Source organism: Melitaea cinxia, chromosome 16, assembly GCF_905220565.1.
Source record: "Melitaea cinxia chromosome 16, ilMelCinx1.1, whole genome shotgun sequence".
Classification (NCBI taxonomy): Eukaryota; Metazoa; Arthropoda; class Insecta; order Lepidoptera; family Nymphalidae; genus Melitaea; species Melitaea cinxia.
Window position 1 is genome coordinate 12,912,615 of NC_059409.1, and position 22,131 is coordinate 12,934,745.

General features: G+C 34.1%; 1 non-coding gene across 1 annotated transcript; it reads right to left on the minus strand.

Moving 5' to 3' along the window:
• Window positions 1–20,114: 20,114 nt before the first annotated feature.
• Window positions 20,115–20,186, minus strand: Trnam-cau. The gene has a single exon. It is a non-coding gene; the product is annotated as a tRNA-Met (tRNA).
• Between the last annotated feature and the right edge of the window lie 1,945 nt (window positions 20,187–22,131).

The window sequence follows — 22,131 nt, forward strand, 5'->3', positions numbered from 1 at the left end:
TGTATAAATAAGGAAATCTTAGAGATGACGTAAGTAATTACATTTAATATCTACCAGTAAATAATAATATTTCTTAAGTAAGTACATAAAGTATTATTGTTAGTCTTAGGCGGACATAAGCGGCTTAATATGATGAGTCTGTCCGTTTCGAAATATATGAATGGAACAATTACCGTCTCGGAAATTCGTCCTTGTATACTTGAGGTCGTATTTTGATTATAATATATATATTATTAAATTATACATAATAATAATAATAATAACTAAGCTACAAACTCCGAAAAATAAAACCCAGTTTATCTTAAAATTGTCGCCTTCGCCAGGAAACAATGTGTTAACTTCCCACTGTTGGACAATGATTACTTTTGATATAGAGTTCGATTTTACTCCACTCCGCTCCTTGACACATAAATAGAATATAATTGCCAAAGAAGAACAACGATCATTATCAGGTATTTATGATCTCAATTGAGACCATCGGCTATTTACATAATCTTCGAGGCACAAAGACAAAATCTCAAAGAAGACAAAAAAATTTGTAAAAATTCAAATATCAGCGTTTATGAAACTCTTTTTTTATACACATATGAATCCCACATTGTCTGATAAGCACGCTAAAATGTAGCACATACACATGGTAAGCTATCGGTCCCGGTTGTCATCACAAACAACTTATAACGATCGTTACTCACGGTAATATTTCCGCCAACCTGTACAGGAGCAGCGTGGTGGATTTAGCTCTGACCCTTCCCCTAAATTGAGAAAGAGACCTTAACTAGTAACTAATCACTTGCGCACAACTTAAGTAAACACTATAAGATTGGCCTATAAACTACAGAACAAACTTGGTAGCTTCATTACGTTACTATAATGTTGTTTACTTATCTTTCAAGTGACTTAATTTGCATTTCAAAGACAGGCGAACTGATAGTCGCGAGCGCGCAATTAATCGCAATTTAAAACAAAAAAAGGCCAATGATATTTCTGAGATATAAGAAATAGACCGCCAGGTATTATAGCAAAGTTTAATCGCTTTGAATTAAATAACAGTATGAACTTTCGGCGTCCAGTGCGGTTTTACTTGTTTTTGAATTCGATATTTATTAGATTAGTTGACATTATTAAATTATTATTCCAAATTCTCAATTCGAATTTCAAATTCCAAATTCCGATTCACTTTTGACTTGTAAAAAATACAGTGAGAGATTATTGTTATTGGCTATTTACGAACGCGTTTTTAGTCTGTAGTAAAAGATGCTTTAATATAACTATTACATAATTTATTAATTTGTATCTTAACATTGTTTTCTATTGATACAGTTTAAGTTAGATTATTTTTAATATGTACGATTTTATTTTTGTGTTTACCCACACATTAGGTAACAAGTAGTAGGACGTAATTTTTGATATGATATTAAAAAAAAATGTTTAGATTATTTTTATCTTTATTTTTATTTTTTTAACTTATTTTTCTAAATTTGTAATTTCCTACTTTCTCTCTCTCTATTTCTCTTTAATATTTTATGTTTTGTAATTAATATAATGTAGGAATTATAATAGAATTAATAAAGAAGTATTTAAATATTGTAATTAAATTCGTTGTTTTAATGTTACAGTTATTTATAAAATTTAAATTTTAAGGCTTATTTACATACACAAACACACGCAACACACAAAACCACACCACACAACAAACTCTCACTCATGCATCATACATATATTTTACACTATACACTAGTTGACAGTTATTAAGACGGCTCTCCGTCGTTAAGTGTTCGATAATATATGTGAAAACATTTCCGGTACTGAAAAGACCGCAGGTCGTTGGCCTTAGTATACAAAAGGCTTGAAGTACGAACATCGCCAATGGATGCAAAATAACAGATGAGTTGCGAAAACCAAACAATGTAATGATACAAAGTCTGAACTTTGTTTTTGTCTGAAAATTCACGGTCCATATTGAAACTGTTTTTATTCTATCAGAAAAACAATTCCGAAATTTTGATGATGACTCTCCGGAAGGAGTTGTAAATTTTTATTTAAGTGAGTACATCGAAAGACATTAAAAAAACTAATTAAATTAATACGTTCAAATTAAAATTTAAGTTTTTAACTAACATACAAAAATAAACCTTAAATCACTTAAACCATAACTATTACCCAAAACACTTAACACAAGCACAAATAAGAAAAAAAGTTAACGTAAACTCTCAAAGCACACGCGTATAAAAACACATTTCACATCGTCAGCCATTTTAGATCCACATTAATTAAAAACCAGCTTTTGAGAGATTTCGGTAACGTTACTGTAACGTCACCGTAACGTAAAGCGGTTACGGAAAACCTGTAGCGTATGTACGTCTACGCGTCACGAGCCCGCCGAGGCGACTGAGTCGTTACTATAGCACCCGCCGCTACGCCGTAGCTGCTACGCGGTGCAAACGCATTACGTACCTTTTGTGACGGAGTGGTAAATAAACAATCTAACCGTCGTTTCTATTATTTCGGATACACGTAATGTTTTATTAGACTGTTCTTTACACACTTGTTATGTTTGAATTGTGTGCGTTGTAGCGTTTTGTAAATGAACGTTTCGTTTTAGTTTTAATTACTTGTCGTAGATTACACGTAAAGATCAATTAAATAGTTTTATTTTAACTGCCTGCTATATAATAATGTTTTAAATTATTAATTACGTATTATTTAAGATTGATTAAAACGGTGGTTTAATTATAGAAGAAATGCATATTAATAATTGTTAAAGTACCCTCGTTTATTACCCTATTTATCGTATTTATATTTAACTGAGGTAGGGCACAGCAGGAATTCCCTGCTCAAAATATGGAGCAGCCCGACTGGGGTAGTACCTCGACCTTACAGAAGATCACAGCAAAATAATACTGTTTTCAAGCAGTATTGTGTTCCTGTTGGTGAGTAAGGTGACCAGAGCTCCTGGGGGGATTGGGGATTGGGTCGGCAACGCGCATGCAATGCTTCTGGTGTTGCAGGTGTCTATAAGCTACGGTAATCGCTTACCATCAGGTGAGCCGTACGCTTGTTTGCCGACCTAGTGACAAAAAAAAAAAAAAAAAAAAAAAAAAAATAATGTATAAGTTTTAACAAGTATAGTAATAATTCAAAATACAAAATATGTGATTTAACTTATCGTAAATTTCCTAAAATTAATTAAATTTGATTAACCAATACAGTTAAACTGAAATAATAAACAAAAAAAAAATGAATAAAATAAACGATATCGGTATTATAATAGAATTAATTTTATTCCAATTAACATTGGCTGGTTATTAATATTACGATGAAATTCACCGCAAGATTCTGAACCGTGCGTAACGATTACTAATGATGCCTTAGTTAAGGTCATCAACCGTTCCTAAAGGGATTACCTTACCTTAAGCCATACCTTAGTTCAATGACAAATTGCCTCTAAATAATATATGTGTATTACAATAGGCTAAGGTGTAATTTCAATCATAGTAAATAATTTGATGTTCTAATTACTTTACATATTCTTGTACACAACCTCAGCGATTAGTAAAAAAAATGTGAAACATACATACAACAACAACATACAACAATACAACAACATAATTAAATTCTACTTAAGACGGGAATCACTGAGGTAGGACAGAGCAGGAATTTTCTGCTCAAAATATGGAGCAGCCCGACTGGGGTAGTACCTCGACCTTACAGAAGATCACAGCTAAATAATCCTGTTTACAAGCAGTGTTGTGTTCCTGTTGGTAAGTAAGGCGACCAGAGCTGGGTCGGCAACGCGCTCACGATGTTTCTACTGTTGCAGACGTCTAGAAGCCACTGTAATTGCTTAGCATCAGGTGAGCCGTAAGCTTGTTTGCTGATCTAGTTACATTTTAAAAAAATCAAACCCTGGAGCGGAAAACAGGGGACAGTTATGTAATTTACTAGCGACTAGACTTGAAAAGGAGAGGCAAGATGGAAAACCCACAAGGATACTAAATACTTGTACTAATACAAATATCCAGTAAGAATCGAATCGGCGAAATTTAAGCGCTTGTAGGTGTGACCTACGACAGGAAGACAATTGAAAACACGTGTACAAAGTGGCAAGAATATTTTGTCATGTAACAGAAATATTACGAATTTTGGTATCGCTCAAACGATTATATAATAACATTTCTTCATATACATATGTTAATAATATTATATTTATTTATTTATTTATTTATTTATTTACAGAAGAAAAAAAGATACAATTTATGTGATAAACAGTGCAGCAAAAACAATGAATAGTTTAACAGTGCACTGTGTTTCTAAAGTAATAATACTAAAGTACATACTATATTATTTACTAACATAAAAATATGATATAAAGCTATACAAATATAGATTATTATACATGTGAATATAATTGGAAAGAAAAAAAAAATAACATTAAGTGGTTAAAAAAAAAAAAAAGTAATAATCATAATAAAAATAATAAATGCGGTCATATCAATCTCTCTCTTTAAGTTGTTCTAAAAAGAATTTTTTAAATATGTTTTTATAGTTATTTTTTTGAATTTTTTTTTTTAAATTCGATGGCAGATTATTTATTAGGAAAGGAATAATGTATATAAACATAAAGATGAAACAATAGGTTTGGCGGATTCGAAAATAGAATAACATTCGTTTGTTATTATTGAAGTAAGTTTAATTTAGCGTTATTACTTTTTATATCATCAACATGTAAGTCCGTTCACCTTTGTGTTTCACGTAACCTAAAAATAAAAAAGGTTTTCAAAGGTATATGATTTAACAGTGTTCCGTTATTATTTCAGGTTTCGGGTAACGTTTCTCATTAACGTTTTATCATACTTAATTAAGATACTGCTATTATTATTTAATAGTTATAAAGTCCACGTCGACATTAGAAAGATTCGAATTAAAATTTCATTTAGGAACTGTTTGTATATAACTTAATTGAAAACTTACGCTCATATATGAAATGTATATAAGCTATTAGGGGAGCAAACACGCGTACTGTCTGCTTGATGATAAACTCTTCAGCAACTCCAGAAGCATTGCAAGCGCGTTGTGGACCTCATCTCCGATCCTCTGTGGAGCTTTACCTTACTCATCGTTATAGCACAACACTTCTTGACAGCTGTATTATTTGTAAATTGCGAGCAAGATATTTCCTGCGGTGTCCTTACTACACTATTATCTGAAGTAACATCCAGCACTTAAGCATAGTATCTGACAGATAAATTCTAAAATGAACGATACTCCACGCATACTTTCTATACTAACTACTCATAACTTTACCTAACAAAAGCGACTTTAATCTACAAATATATTCTTTATTCTTTACTTAACTTTCTTAGCCTAGTTAAACATGCATACTGACAAATTTGTCGATAGCTCCTTAACAGACTATTAGGAGTTCTGATAGCCTTAATTAAGTAAACTTATCTTCTCATCTCTTAAGACTTAACGACACACGCGGTTTGACCCGCGAATGAATTCCAATTGTAGCTAAGGGTAAACTTTTAAATATCTTTTATTTCATAATCATTATATACGTTTTATCAGTTATATATTATTTTGCTCTTATTTTCAACTCTAATTTTGTGGAACAAATGATTTTACTATTATTAAAATTATTTTTTTTAACATTTATTTATTTAGCGCAGAAAGGATTTTTCAAAAGAAAATACACAAAGACTTCGATATCTAACGATCGAGCTTTAGATTTATTTTCTTAGTACAAAGGTAAAATATATTTAAACAGGTTAACAGTGGGTGAAACTAATAAGACAATTTAACGGAGTGATGCCAGAGTAATAGCTCAAGTTACATGAACTAATCATCTAGCATTTGACTAATCTAATTTCAGTATCAAGTTGTCAGGACCACCTTGCTCCACACGAGTTAGTCGATATGAAATTTCAATACGTACTCACTCGCCTCAAAGGACTCGCGTGCTTCGGCTGTTCTTGATTGGAATACCGATTGAATACCTGATGTTCATATGATAATTTATATTGATGTTTAATATATATATTACTGAATTTTATACGATCAATTTCAATAAACAATAATTTCTGAATACGGTTATTAAAGGTCTTCTAATAATGAAAAACAGGTCTAGATTTAAAGCACGGTTATTTATTATTTTCAAAACCCAGACCACGGCCTAAAACAAGAACCTATACTTACCTTGTACCTTGTAGTCATATCGATTTATTTTAGGTAGCTATTGTTACATAATATTAGTTACTAATTTAAATAATTATCTATACCAATATTATAAAGCTGAAGATCTTGTTTATTTGTTTGAAGACGAAACTCAGAAACTATTAGTTCGTATTAAAATTTCTTTTATTGTTGGAACGTCCATTTTCAGAGAAAGGCTATAAGGCTTATTATATTTAAATTAACGCGGGTGTAACCTCAGGGCACAGCTAGTAATGAATAAAGAAACATTATGTTTATGTCCAGTATTATTATGATCATTGTTAGGTGGCGAACTACGCAATGCAAAAAGTCAAAATTTTCATTTAATTTAATACGGGTCAGCCTGTAATATCCCACAACTGGGCATAAGCCTCTTTCTCCATGTAGGAGAAGGATCAGAACTTAATTCACCACGCTGCTCCAATGCGGGTTGGCGGATATATTCCCTACTGTGAGTAACGATCATATACTCATCATAACTCATATATATTATTAACGCTTATTCATAACACTTATAAATTAAATAATACTTTTAGTTAAAAAAAATATTATTAATAATACGGAGATCCGTGCGTTACAAGATCATATTCATATTTCATAACATAGATAATTAAAAATTTCAACTAAAGATAACCATAAATACGTAAATCATCAATTTACTCCAAAATGTATTAAATATTACCACAATTTGTTATTTTATTTCATTATTTTTTTTTATAAGAAGCCAATACAATGTACAACACCATTACCATTAATTACATTACCATTTTTTCGTAAGTAAAAATTAAGAGTATTGTAAATTTTCAAAATTAACAAAAGTAAAATTCAAAAAATTATAGGCTAACTCCACGTATCCATGGAATTATGTATTAATTACCATACGGGACAAAGAATACTATTGAAGCGTGCACTCAGTCGCGGAAAATTAAAGAATATACGTGTGAGCAAGAATGGAGAATCTGTGTAGTTGATTAATTAAAAAAAGATACAAATACTAAGATATGACTTACAAATATCTACTATTATATGGGGTAACATTCGCTTCATTAAGTAATTCCCCGTGGGCGAACCGCTACACATAACCAGTTTAGACCGAGTTATTTTCATATAACTCGTAACTTCAATACACAATAGGATATCGAGAGTGTAGAAGTACAAAGGCCTATATCACCTTGAAGACTAGTTATATTTTACGATTTTTTGTCGCATGTTTAGAAAGATGTTTTTTTTTCTCAGAATAACAAATATTTTATATGTATTAAGATCAAATAAAACAATCGCGTTTTGACCTGTTTTTTGTTTTTTTGTTTTATTGAAATTATTATGCATTTGTCAATTTTTAAATAGGTTAATCGTATTAGATATAAATAAATATACATATATAAGTATATTTTTCACACATAAATATACATATATAAATATGTGTATAAGAATACACACACGGTCGTCTGTTCCTACGAAGAGTAACTGAATGCTTGTGTTACAGGTTATACCTAACTCTTGTAGCGAAATACTTAAGAGGAAAGGGTACCGGGTCTTTCTCCATACAAACGTAGTCGACTGTTTTCTCCCTGGATAATGACACTAGATCAAATATTTTTGTGACATAGAACTCTTTGCTGCCATGACCATGCCCCTATGTTTTGATTTTTTTCATATTCTTATTATCATAGGAATTAGGAGACTTCAAAAACTCGAAATATTGCATAATTTTTTGTACATTTTCAGACACTCATTAAAAAAAATATATGCATATTTTCAAAAAAATGAAAACATAGGGGCATAGCCGAAGTCTTCTTTTATTTTCTAAAAAAAAAATTTTTAAAAAATTGCCATGTTTTGAGGAGAAAACAGTCGACTACGAAACACTGTTTTGGTCAAAAATTATATACCTAAAACGATCTGAGCTGCAGTTGTCCCTTTCTTGCTTTTTGGGGGATAGGTCTGGGGGAGGGAAGGGTCAAAGCAATACGTATAAATGATGCCTCATAGTCGACAATTATATCGATACACTAGTGATGTTATTTTTAGTCGATATTTTCTAAAATTCGTATTAACAAAATTAAATAATTTCTCTTTTCATAACTACAATAAAACCGTATTTGTATATGCGGTTTTTATTGTAACACTGTGCAAACCTGGGCTAACGAAGGGTTTCGCTAACAAATAACAATGATAATTATGGTAAATAACTGTGTTGTTTGTTTTTGGTATCAAAAGGGCTCAATACAAGGATTTCAAAAAAGTATATTATGATTATTATTACCGTAATACTAATAAAAATACAATAAGAAAGTTTAAAAAATTAGGACTGCTCTTTCCCATGCCTATGCCAAGCAAGCTGCGAGCCGCGCTTCTTCCTCGCCTCCTAGGCGAAAAACAACTTCGGGGTTTACTCTTTCCAATATATTTTTTTATCAATTTCGGAATACTTTGTAAAAAGCTATGCATGGTCAAACATAAATAAATATAGGTACGTAGCGACTTTAGAACCTCCTCTGTTTTTTTTCATCGGTAAAAAATTGCTTAGTTGTTTTCTGGACATTACTGAGGAGCAGATTATTAAATTTGGTCGAATCTATGTACCTATGCGATTCGTATTTGGACTTCGCAAATAGAATCATATTTCTGAATTGCGTAAAAAACTCAAGTGGCCCCACTAGCGTAGCATTCCTTGGAACCCCGGGAACCTTGGGACCCTGTATCAAAATTAGTGGGGGGGCAGGCAAATGATGGGTAAAGATTTCTCACAAAAAATGCTTGCATTGAATTAAAATAAATGTTTATTGATTATAAGTTATAACTTCCTCCTAGAATAGACAATAGTGAGTGTAGTCTGCTGTAGCTGTTCCTGTTCCATCGAAATCCTTAGGTAATTTTTTATCAGTTTTAGTTTTGAAAAACATCAAGTTAATACCTCCGGAAAATTGGATGCAAGGCTATTGAATTTTATCAGTAATAATTCCATGAGTTCTTTAATGGAATGAATGTTTTGAATTTCGGATTTTAAGCTAATTTAAAGAGCTTGTAGTTCCAAGCTGGAGAGTTATTAGCCTTGACCTGCAGCAATAGATGCGGGGGATCGTTCGCTTCAGCCTTGAGGCCAATACTATTAGTGAATTCCTATGAATCTTCCGCATCTATATGGGGGATTCACAGGCGCATAACCTGAAGAAGAGATTCAACGCTGCCTCCAGGTCTTACAGGTAGTAAATCGCTAGGGCAAAGTTCAAACACAGCAGAATTGGCGAGAGACTATTGGGCTTTCCAAATGGAACCCATGCCTTTTGTTTCTTACAAAAGCTGTCGAAGGTAACTTTTTTTAGTCTACACTTCCATCATTGCGCGAACCTGATGGTTCTCTGGCATATTATGCGAAAAAGTAAGCGAAATTCTTTGCACTCTTTTTGCGTTGAACTCTTGACGATGAGGGAAAAGCACCACCGAGCATTCCACGGTGCGAACACGCGATGCGTAATGTGCACTATGAGCAGTGTCGTTTGTCGTGTTCTGCATTATTTCGATGTCAAGAAGTCTAGTGGTGCTAATTGTATCCACCAGTGGTTTGCAACCAATGTGCGAGCTTCGTGCGCAATGTTTCCGCGTACATTCAAAGTGTGGAATGACCTTGCTAAAATTTGGGGGTTTTAAAGCGTCTAGTGTCTACATCTTTTCTCTAAAGGCCATGGGCGACGGTAGCCGTTATAAATCAGATAGCTTCGTCTGCTTGTGTGCCCCATTCTTATATAAAAAAGATTAATTCATTGTTCATAATGATTAACTGAATCCCGAAATAAACGATACAGAATGTTATCAACAATTGGGCGCACGCTTGACTCGGATAAAAGGGGACTGCTTTTCAGACTTCAGTCATTTCTGAAGTTAAAACTCTATAGGTATGTATGACAGTTTTTTTATTCTTTTTTCCAGGAAGCACAAGATTAAGTGACATTGTGGATAGCATTTTACTAATTTTTGCTTACACACCTTAGGGGCCCTGTAAATAGGGGGCCCCGTATCATTGATACGGCTGATACGGCAGTAGATATGCCCTAAGTGGCACCCAATTCCCTACTTCGGGAATACGTATATTCTCAACTTACTTTACTCTATTCTTTTTAATCCTGTTGTACTTGCTTATCTAAAACGACGATTTAAGTTTCTTAGTGATTCCAATGAACGCAGTTTTCGTTCTGAGGAAAGCTTACTTCTTGAATTTCCCTCTCACTCCTCTTTCGTTTATACTAAATCTTTCACTGTTCAAGCTTGTCGACTTAGGAATTCTATAGACGTGTAAAATCGGTTTCTATTTTTAACCCACTTCCAAAAAAGGAGGAAGCTCTCAATTTAACTGTATTTTTTATGTGTGTTACTTCAGAACTTTTGAGTGAGTGGACCGATTTCTACAAATTTTTTTTTAATCGAAAGATGGTGTGTGTCATTTGGTCTCACTTGAGTTTATTTGAGATCTAACAACAACTTTTCGAGTAATATAAATAATACGTTTTTACTTGACTATTTTCGTCGACCTACGTTGTATTATACCGCATAACTTTTTACTAGGTGTACCGATTTTGATGATTTTTAATTTAATCGAAAGCTGATGTTTATCGTGTAGTCATATTTAAATTTCATCGAGATCTGATAACAAATTTTTGAGTAATCTTTAATAACGCGTATTTACTTGACTATATTTTCGTCTACCTTTGTTGTATTACATGTCGATGTAATTGAAGTCGGCTTTTTTTCCTTTGCGTACAAGTCGAACTCGGTCCACCCAGTCAAAAGTTCTGAAGTAACATATATACAAAAAAAAGAAAAATACAGTCGAATTAAGAACCTCCTCCTTTTTTGGAAGTCGGTTAAAAATCAATCTGATACGTATTATTATTTTCTGTTGGTGTTCAATAAAGTGTATTGTTATGTTATGTCATGTTAATCAACCACTCTTTAAAAAAATTCAATCGATTACGTAATTTGCCTAACTAAAAAAACATAAATAAAATAATAATTGAAAAAGTCGCCTTCATGATTTTTGTAAGTGTACAGTACATAATGTTTGAAATTGGTGTAATTTATTTAGCTATCTTTGTGTAATTATTGAATTTTTATCTTGTTCCAGCTTTTTCAATTGACTTTCTAATAGTTGTTCTTCACGCAGGCGGCTTTTCTTGTTTTTTTTTTATTTATAATATTATTTTTAACCATTGTTATATCGCCGCAATTATATGTTAATTAATACATATAACCTATACCCATGTATTAATAACTGCGACAAACATGAGACATTACAAATTATATAGGTACTAAGGCAAACATTTTATCCTGTGTATGTACTACATTACATATATATACTATACTTACACTTATACTATGTACTACATGTATACACTATAATTATGTATGTATTTCATTACACATTCTTACACACACCTCAACCATGTAATTACATACCTAATTCATAAATAAAGTACCTAAGTATTTCGATAATTACCCACAAAAATATAGACATGTATCAAGTCACAAAGAGTATCCAATTCAAAATAATAAAACATAATAATAAGTAGTTTACGAAATTCAATAATAGTAAGCCGAGTCACAGCAATACGATGCAGAACAAATTCAATAAAACAAGCCAAATTCAGAAAAATAGTACTATGCGCTATATGTACTCGTAGTCAATCACAAACGAAAGATGCGAATACTAAAATATCGTCAACAATTAATAGCTGAATAGCCGGCGCACGCACACTAACAACACGACAGTCACACCTAGAAAAAACGGGGCGGAGATGGCGCGGGGCGCGGTAGCGGCATGCAGCGCGACAGAAACATTTTATTCAAATACCTATTTTTGAAAAGTCTCTTCGGTACCCTTTCCTCTTAAATTTGATAAATACACATAGAAATCAACCCTCGGAGCAGAAACCAGGGCCACTAAAGACTGCGCCAACGGAGTCAAAAGATTTATTAAGACTTAGATTTTAGGAGTACCTAGTGTGATGCAATAAACAAACAAAAAAACAGTGTTATATTTCTATAGATTAGCTGTCATAATATTAAAAGTAGGTTCATAATTTTCAATTAAAATATATAAAAACATTTACACCTCTGTGAACAATTGAAGCGATTTGTTTAGAATAAAATTTTTAAGTCTTGACTACATTAAGATACTATTATTAAATATTTATTGAGGCTTGCTTCCGTCTCGCTTCAACCTGTAATATCCCACTGCTGGACATAGGCCTCTTTCCCCATATAGGAGAAGAAACTAAGTTGCTCCAATGCGGGTTGGCGGATATATTCCCTTCTATGAGTAACGATCGCTATCAGGTATACATGATAACAACGGGGACCGACGGCTTAACGTACTCTCCGTGGCACGGATTGCCATTGGATTATTTCATTCTGGTAGTAAGTTCGTTACAAGACTTTATGCCATCGGACATTAATGTGAGGATTATCTTAGTATTTTTACTAAACCAAAAAAAGGTTTAATTAACCGAGCTACATAATTACTTACAAATTCGCAGTGTTTAAACTACAGGCTAAACGATCATTACTGTTTACACGTTGCTTATTATTTGTTCCGCTGCACTAAAGCTGCTGGCCGCAGATGCTGCATGTTTTGCGATACTTTTTCACACTAATTGCCACGGCCTGCGAAAACCGAACGCATAGTTCAGTAGCGGCCGACCATTGTCCGTTTCCATCGACTTATTCACATACAGGCACCCTTTTAACAATATATTAAAGTTCATTTCTGTTTGATCACACAGAAAAAAAAAATTGTTAGTTTCTACTATCAGAATTGTTCATATAGTGATGTAAAATAATGTTATTAATTAAACTAATGGACTGAGTTGGTAACCGCGGCATACGTGAGCTTGTTGGGAATAATTCAATATATGGCACCGAGGACTTTTATTTTTACACGGAATGAGCTGTGTTGATTACGAAGGATAGGGGCTTCTGTCCTATTACACCGGTGTACTCGTATTATTTTATAATTAATCAAGAATTTCCGCTTATATTCGGATTATATTTAAGTTTAATTTATTTTAATAAACGTAAGGTGTCTTACCAGACGCACCAGACCCTTACCTTTCCTTACCAGAGCAGGAAATATACAGCTCAAAATCTAGAGAAGCTCGAATAGAGAAGTACCTCGACCTTACAGAAGATCACATCTAAATAATGCTGTTTTTTGATTTTTATTTTAGTTGTATAAAATAAAGCATATTTATCGTATATACATATAATTCCTTATACTATATAACAACACCAACTAAACCTTTTTAATACACACTTTAACTTCACTTATCCGTGAAAAACTCACATAAATGTGAAAAACATTATTAAAATTTAATAACCTTCAAATTACAAATTATTTTTATTTTCTAATTTTGCCATTTTCCTTAATTATTGAGGAAGTATATACGATATAGGTTATCTTGTTACAAGGTCAGTATTACGAAGGTCTTGTAAACACGTTATTATATATAGCCCACGTCTCTATTATTCAATAGAGAGTGTTTAAAGAACTTAAATATAAAATTTGAACTTTAATACGTAAGGTGCAAGATTGAAAGTAGAAGTTGGTTTTATTTGTAGGAAATATCCTTGTATAACAAAGACATTAGCATTTGTAACCGACTTCAAAAAAAGGAGGAGGTTACTCAATTCGACCGTATGTACATATTTTTTTTATGTATGTTCGGGGATAACTCCGTCGTTTATGAAACAACTTTTGGAGTAATCTTTGATAATGCGTATTTACTTGACAATTTTTTTTGTCTACCTACGTTATATTACTTGTCGATATAATTGAAGGCAGTTTTTCTTTGTTTGCCTGCAAACACAATTATTAATTTATGTTTTAAGATACTGGTTGGGTACGATAATATATGAATCTACTTAATTTTTAGTACAGTTTACGACTACAACTTACTTTTAATTTTTTTTTACACTTAGTTAACTTATTTATTCGTCTGACCTAATTTTTTTAACGTGACAATGTCTAATAAATCGATGAACGTCGGCTGCATGTACGAACAAGGATGACTCATTGTCCCGTTACGCTCATTATACGCTTACGCCGCATCTATCTCTCTTCCACTGGATTGGCCAATGCGTCCGAGGAGATGTTTTGTACAACAAATTTTTTAGTAGATAGATTGAAAACAAATGACGTAATACAATATTTACAACAAAAATATTGTTACGTGTTAGGGTTGCCGCTAGATGGCGCTAGTTTCTTTGTGTGTCCTTAACAATATTAAGAACAAGATAAATTTTCAGTCAAACAATTGATTTATTTATTATTATAATTAAAGAGATATAAAATAGGGTATAAAAATCACAGAGAGAAGCAAAACAGTAATTAAAAACATCAACAATATAAAGGAAAACTATTCCATTAATATTTATCTTGATGAATATAAATTAGAGTAGATTGTTTTAATTAAGTCCGCAAATAAAACTTTTAAGGTAATATTATTTCACCTCGACTTTTGCTTTACATTGCCATCAACTTCGTTTTTAAGTAAATAAATGTCACGCTTGATGAAATTTAAACACAATGTAATAATTTACACAATCTAACTGAGGAAAGGCACAGCAGGAATGCGGAGTTCCACAGGGGTCAGTGGTGGGGCCGCTCCTGTGGAACGTCAGCTACGACTGGGTGCTTCGGAGCACGCTGCCCGCAAGCGTACGGGTGTCGTGCTACGCTGACGACACCCTAGTCGTGCCCAAAGGAAGGGACCTCGCGGAGGTGATGCGGTCGACCACGGCCGGTACAACACTCGTGGTCGGCCGTATACTAGCCCTGGAGCTAGAAGTCGCCCTGAGTAAGATCGAGGCTCTGCTATTCCATGAGCCTCGGGGAGGGTCCAGGTACGCAGGTTATCACTACGAGGGCGATATGCAGTTACCTGACGGTGTCCTGGACGGCGGCGTGTGTACTGCCCGGCGATCCTACCTGGGAATTGCAAGCGGAGATCCTCGTCGAAATTTACCACTTTGTGGCGGCCAGGAGATCCCGGGGGGAGCCCCCGACATTGGAGAAGGTCGCACACATGCGGAGGCATGTGCAGGACACCCAGTTGCGGTGGTGGAGGACTTGGCCCTTGGCTTGGGGATAGTCGACTTCGGCTTGCCGGACGATACGACCCCACATGTCTGAGGGGTGGCCTTGTTGTGAGGGAGGCGAGCACCCACACCATTGTACCGGGGCCCAGAGGTTTCGTTCGGGCCTACCGCCGGACGGCCGCCACCCAGGCGGACGACTGCTCACACGTGGTGGTTTTTTAGTCAGTAGGAGTCTGACATAACTTTCTGGCGCCCCCGCGCCGGAGGGTATCCATGATGAATTTTCTCCACGTAAAAAAAGGTAACAGCAGGAAATCCTGCTCAAGATATGGAACAGCCCGAGTGGAGTAGTGCCTCAAGCTAACAGAAGATCATAACTAAATAACACTGTTTTCAAGCAGTTTTCCTGTTGGTGAGTAAGGTGACCAGAGCTACTGGGGGAAACTGGGGATGGGGTCGGCAATGCGCTTGCGATGCTTCTGGTGTTGCAGGCGTCTATAAGCTACAGTCGCTTACCAACAGGTGAGCCGTACGCTTCTTTGCGGATCTAGTTACATTTTTAAAAAAATGTAAGAATACTCAAGAAACGGAATATTGAGATATTAAAATTAATTTAAAGTACAAGCATAAAGTTTTGCTACTTACATAAAGCTTCTCTGGATTTATAAAAACAAAGTTTTGTGAGCTTAAGTATGCGGCGATACTACACGTACGACTCTTAAAATGTATCTCATGTTAAGCTGATTTTAATTTAACTATATTTTTTTTTATGTTATAAACACAATAATACTTTTTTTTAACACAATAATACTTGAAAACAATATTATTTAGCTACGACCTTCTCTAAGGTTGACAAACTTCCCCCGACGGGTTGCTCCAGATGTTAAGCAAAATATTTTCCACTGAGTCCTACCTTAATAATCGATAATAATCTTTCGGTTTAGATGAACATAATCCATCCAGTGAATTATATTTTATTTCACACATTGGAACATCAGTATGTTTTAAGTGTAAGTTCTAGAAAATGATTTTCTGAACGAGATCTTTTAATATCGGTCGTAAGGCGCCATGCCGTGCTTTTAATCCGCAGGTAATATGAGCACGGAAAATATTGGGCTCGTATATTCTAACGTTCTCGAAGCAAGTTTAAGTGAATGTGTGGGTTGAAACTGTATTAGATTAAATTTAAAACGACTATTAAACTTTATATGAACGCTAAAGTCTGAAAGAGTTCAGGTAACGTCTAGCGGAGTTATCAAAATTTCGGCTTGCAGTAATAGCGGTACTCGTTTCTTAAATTAAAAAAAAAGTTTTATAATTTAAATTGTATCAAAATTAAATGTCTCGATAAGTAATTTAATACGCTTCAGCCTGTAATATCCCATTGCTGGGCATATGCCTCTTTCCCCCCCATGTAGGAGAAAAATCAGAGTTTAATCCACCACACTGCTCCAATGCGGGTTGGCGGTTATATTCCATACTATGAGAAACGATCACTATCAGATGTATATGATAACAACCGGGACCGACGGCTTAAGATGCTCTCCGAGGCACGACGGGGAGACCCACAAGGACTGCACAAACACCCAGACCACGGCAAACACCTGTATAGACAATACAAATGTTTATCATGTGCGGGGATTGAACCCGCAACCGCCAACGCAACAGTCACAAACCAGTGCTGTGACCGTTACGCCAACGCGTCGTCAAGTAATTTAACAATAAATCAATATTTAACCTCATTGTTATTAGATGTATCTGAATCTAATTTAAAAATAAACTATTCGAACAAAACTTTTATACTCTAATGCTTTGCCATATCTATTATTAAATTATTTTATATTTACGAATATTCATTAATAAATTAAATATTAGTTACTTCACCGTAAGTTAATTAGATGTGTTTGTTCTAGTTTTATTTTATAATGTAGGTACATACATGTTGTCGTAGTGGTCACAACAACAAGCTAACTGACAAGATATATGATACATAGATATGATGATAAGCAATTACGCACGTTATTCGCTTGAAATTGTACTAGCGGTGTGCTTAAATAGATTTTTTTTTTACTGTAGTAATACAACAAATAATTGGAATTATAATTTAATCATAATAATTGTTTGTGTGTGTGAGTAAATACAATGTAAGACAATGAAAAAAAAATCGAATACGCGTTTTTGAGGTAACTCAAAAATACACATGACATCTCGATCAAATGGGATCAGAGGACGAGCGTCAGCTTTCGTTTAAAAACAATCGATAAACCCATTAAAAAGTTATGACGTAACACGCATAAAAATAGTCTACTTGAGAACCTTCTTCTTTTTCAAAGAAGGTTAAGAACAAACAGCGCTAGAAGTGTATAAAGTTACATTTTATCACATATGAAGTAATGAGTTTCGAGTTTGGCGACTATAACTTACAACAAAAAAGTAAATACATTTGGCAAAGCATATACTTTATCGCAATTAAAAAAATAAGGAAGTGTATCTGTATTATTATATCCAAAGAGGTGGTATTAGAAGATAATTATCAACTAAAACCTCAAAGAAAGCCAATTTCCTAAGTCTGTACAATGGCTACGTAGAAATTATTAAGACAGTAGCAATCTCGCCAATTTGAATCTAAAATAGAATTGCTGGCTACCGGCGATAACATCGAGACGACGATGACAGATTGCATGATTACTTATGCACAAGCGTCCAGTATAATATTATATCGTGACTATTGCTAACTAATCACAATCGCACATTTCTGGCTTACCGACGACACTACAATGTCGTTGCCAATATCTTCATCAAGTTCAAAGCTATATTAACAACGATTTATGTGTTTCTCTTTCGATCTTTAACTTAATTGATATTTCTGACGGTACGAACTTACTTAAAAAATTTGAGTTATAAACTAATCGCTTGATTCGATTCAATCTATCACAGTCAACTTTTGGACTTAGGACTCAACAAGTTCAAGTCAAATTCAAACACTTTTGGTTGTAATCTTCGGTTGAGGTACTTCCCCAGTCAGCTACTCCAAATTCAAAAATCACAATGAATAACTGAAAAAAAAAACTGTCAACTTTTAACAAATTTCCGTTAAAATTTGATTTAACAAACCTTTTTGATGGTTACTAGAATTGAAAATAAACATTGGAATGAGAAATTTTGATATGAATTTACTTTTGTATGTGATATCATAACGTCATTGAAATGCTTCATCGGAACACACTCTATTTGACGGTCAAATCTATATTTATTTATAAAAGGGATTAAGCGATTATTTCAATGTGTTTTATCAAATATTTTATTAGTTTAATAGTAACCGCAGATAACACACAAATTAAACACCTACACATAAATAATGACTCAGGCGTTACTTTCAACTAGTAATTATTATAATATTTTAACAAGGTCTGATTGAGACATAAACCTCTTACAAGTCACAGTATACAAACGATCAAGCGCCTTTTTAGCCGATTTCAAAAGAAGGATTCTCAATTCGACTGATTTTTTTTTTAAATATGAATAGAAAAAAAATTATTAACTTGTATTTGTCAGATACCGTTATCCGTCAAATATAATGGTTATCGGTACAATAAGCCCCAAGTGAAAAGTCTTAATACACAAAATACTGTTGCTTATACATGTTTATATATAAATAAAATTGAAGTGTCTGTGTGTAATTTTAAAATCACTCAGTTTTGTCAAGTACATTTAAATATTTACACGATATTAAAACACAAAAAAAACGATCTTAAAATTTTTGTCTGTCTGTCTGTCTGTTTGTCTTTCTATTTATCAGAGCTAATCTTTGGAATGGTGTAAGCGATTTTTATGAGACTTACTAGAATATAGAGAGGAGGTTTAAAATCACCGACAGACACTTCAATTTTATTTTATTTTATTTATTTATTTTATACTTTATTGTACACCACAAATATATTACAAACAAAGCATAAAGATAGTTACAGACAGTGAAGTACAATGGGCGGACTTATGGCTAATTAGCCATTTCTTCCAGACAACCCATACATAGAAAGGAAACTTATTATCTAAATTAGGTAGGCGATGTAGAGGTATAATAAACTTACATACAAATGTCTACATTCGAATACTTATAATAAAACAACGAATTTATTATTATCATTAGTACTATCATAAAAATACATAAATAAATAAAAAGATGAATAAAAATATAATATATATTCTATTATAAACTAATAAAGTATGTAAGCAATGAACGTAAATTGAAGATAACAATTAAGTGAATTTATTTATACTTATAGATTAGATGATATCGTTTTTCGTGAAATCTTATTATTATCTTTTTTGTGAGTTTATACGATACTAGCGGCCTCTCTCCATATTTTCCGAAACACGCTGCATCTTATGGTATAAGTATTTATTCCGACCGGTTCAGTAGTTTTCGTAGTAAAACAGAACAAAAAAAAAACGGCTCTTAATTTACTAGTATAGATAGAAAATAGATTTAAGAAAACTATTTTTAAAATATTTTTAGTCAGTTAGTTATTTAGTTAGTTTTAGTAGTAGTAAAAAGAATTAAGCAGTTCATTGATTATCTCAAAAAAAAAAAATTATTTCAGAAACATTAAGATAAATCCTGTATCGCAAGTTTTTTTTCAATTCTAAAATCATCCGAATACCTAACTGAAAATTATAATACAAATATATATAAAAAAAAAAAACTAACGTCAACGTCAGTTAGACAGAAAAACAAATTTCTATACTTTTATGTTCTTAACGAAAGAAAAAAAAATATTTAAAAAAAGAAAATTAAAAATTGTTTCTAGCAGAGCGTGGTTTCGATCCACGGACCTCTGGGTTATGGGCCCAGCACGCTTCCACTGCGCCACTCTGCTCTATGACAGAGCGACGAAAATGTCTAACGCATACTGATTACAAATAATATATGACGTCAATGATGCCGAACTATTGCATCATTGATTACATTATGACGTTTGTAAATATACAATTAGTTTAATTTATTACATTTAGCAAATAATAATGTTTCAATAATTATGATTAAAGATTTGTGTCTATAACTTATTTACATACTGTCTATATTATATATAGATTTTCGCTTCAGCCTGTATATCCCACTACTGGGCATAGGCCTCTTTTCCCCATGTAGGAGAAGGATCAGAGCTTACTCCACCACGCTGCTCCAATGCGGGTTGGCGGATATATTCCCTACTATGAGTAACGATTGCTATCAGGTGTACATGATAACAACCGGGACCGACGGCTTAACGTGCTCTCCGAGGCACGGTGGGGAGACCAATAAGGACTGCACAAACACCCAGACCACGGCAAACACCTGTATGGCCAATACAAGTGTTTGTCATGTACGGGAATCGAACCCGCAACCGCCAGCGTAACAGGTACAATCGATGGCTGTAACCGTTGCGCCAACACGGCGCCCTAGGCGGTCTTTATCTAGATTTTAAATAACTAAAATTAGATTGTAATATATTTTTAAGTACATATCTGTAAAAATTAAATGTAAAAAATACATCACAAAAACATGATATTGTCACGCAAACCGCCGTCCCAACCATATCACATGTATCAAAGTAACGTATCCAAAATTAAAGTGGCCATCCAATTTCCGGGATAAAAATAAGAGCACCTGTCCTGTACGGGGTAATGGCGTGAGGATTTATCTCCTATTACACGAAATTTTAATGTTACCCTCGCGCCGGACTAATGTGAGGTGTGTGTCGGAATATATTTATGTTGATGTCGGAATGGTCTGTAAATTTTCTGGGCTTCCGCAACATCATGTGGGTTGTACCTTTACACATGTATGTGACATTTTTACGTGTAGCAGATTTCTTTATAACCCGTTTCACTATTTTCTTAATTATGTCTATAGAGAATTGCTTTTTTTGATGGTAATATCACCGTCTTACCAAAACATTTCCCTTTTGAGCTCAGTCGGCAAGCTATTTGGACGTGTAATATTAGGAAAGCTCCAAAAACTTGCAAATCGCGTATATCCTGAGGCACAGTGTGGTTTTCGCCCCCGGCGTTCCACAGTCGATATGATTTTCTCCCTTCGCCAATTACAGGAGAAGTGCAGAGAGCAGAAAACGCCATTGTACGTGGCGTTTGTTGACTTAAATAAGGCCTTCGATACCGTCAGCAGGGAGGGTCTTTATACTGCACTGAAATGCATTGGGTGTCCACCGAAACTCTTGAGCCTTGTTCAATCCTTTCACGAGGATATGAAGGGCGCTGTAGTTTTTGATGGCCAAACGTCTGATCAGTTCGAAATGCGTAGGGGTGTCCGTCAGGGCTGCGTGTTGGCTCCTACCCTGTTTGGTATATTCTTTTCGATTATCCTAAGAACTGCTTTCGGCGATAGCCAACAGGGTATCCACCTTCATACAAGAGTAGACGGAAAGCTATTCAACATCTCACTGCTTCAAGCTAAACGAAAGCGTCATGATCTTTTCGTTGACTCTTTGTTATTTGCCGATGATGCAGCTTTTGTGGCAAACTCAGTTCTCGAGCTTCAAACAATCATGGACAAATTTTCCAAAGCATGCACTTTGTTTTCCATGTCCATAAACCCCAAAAAAACTGTGGTTCTAGCGCAAGGCAGTGCAGAAATACCTGCAATAATGCTGGATAGCACTGCTTTACAAGTGGTTGATAGGTTCTGCTACCTGGGATCGACTGTCTCGAACAATCTCTCTCTAGAAGCAGAGATCAATACTCGCATCGGAAAAGCGGCGACTACGTTCGGGCGGCTCAGTACAAGAGTGTGGAACAACAAACATCTTACCAACAGGACCAAGA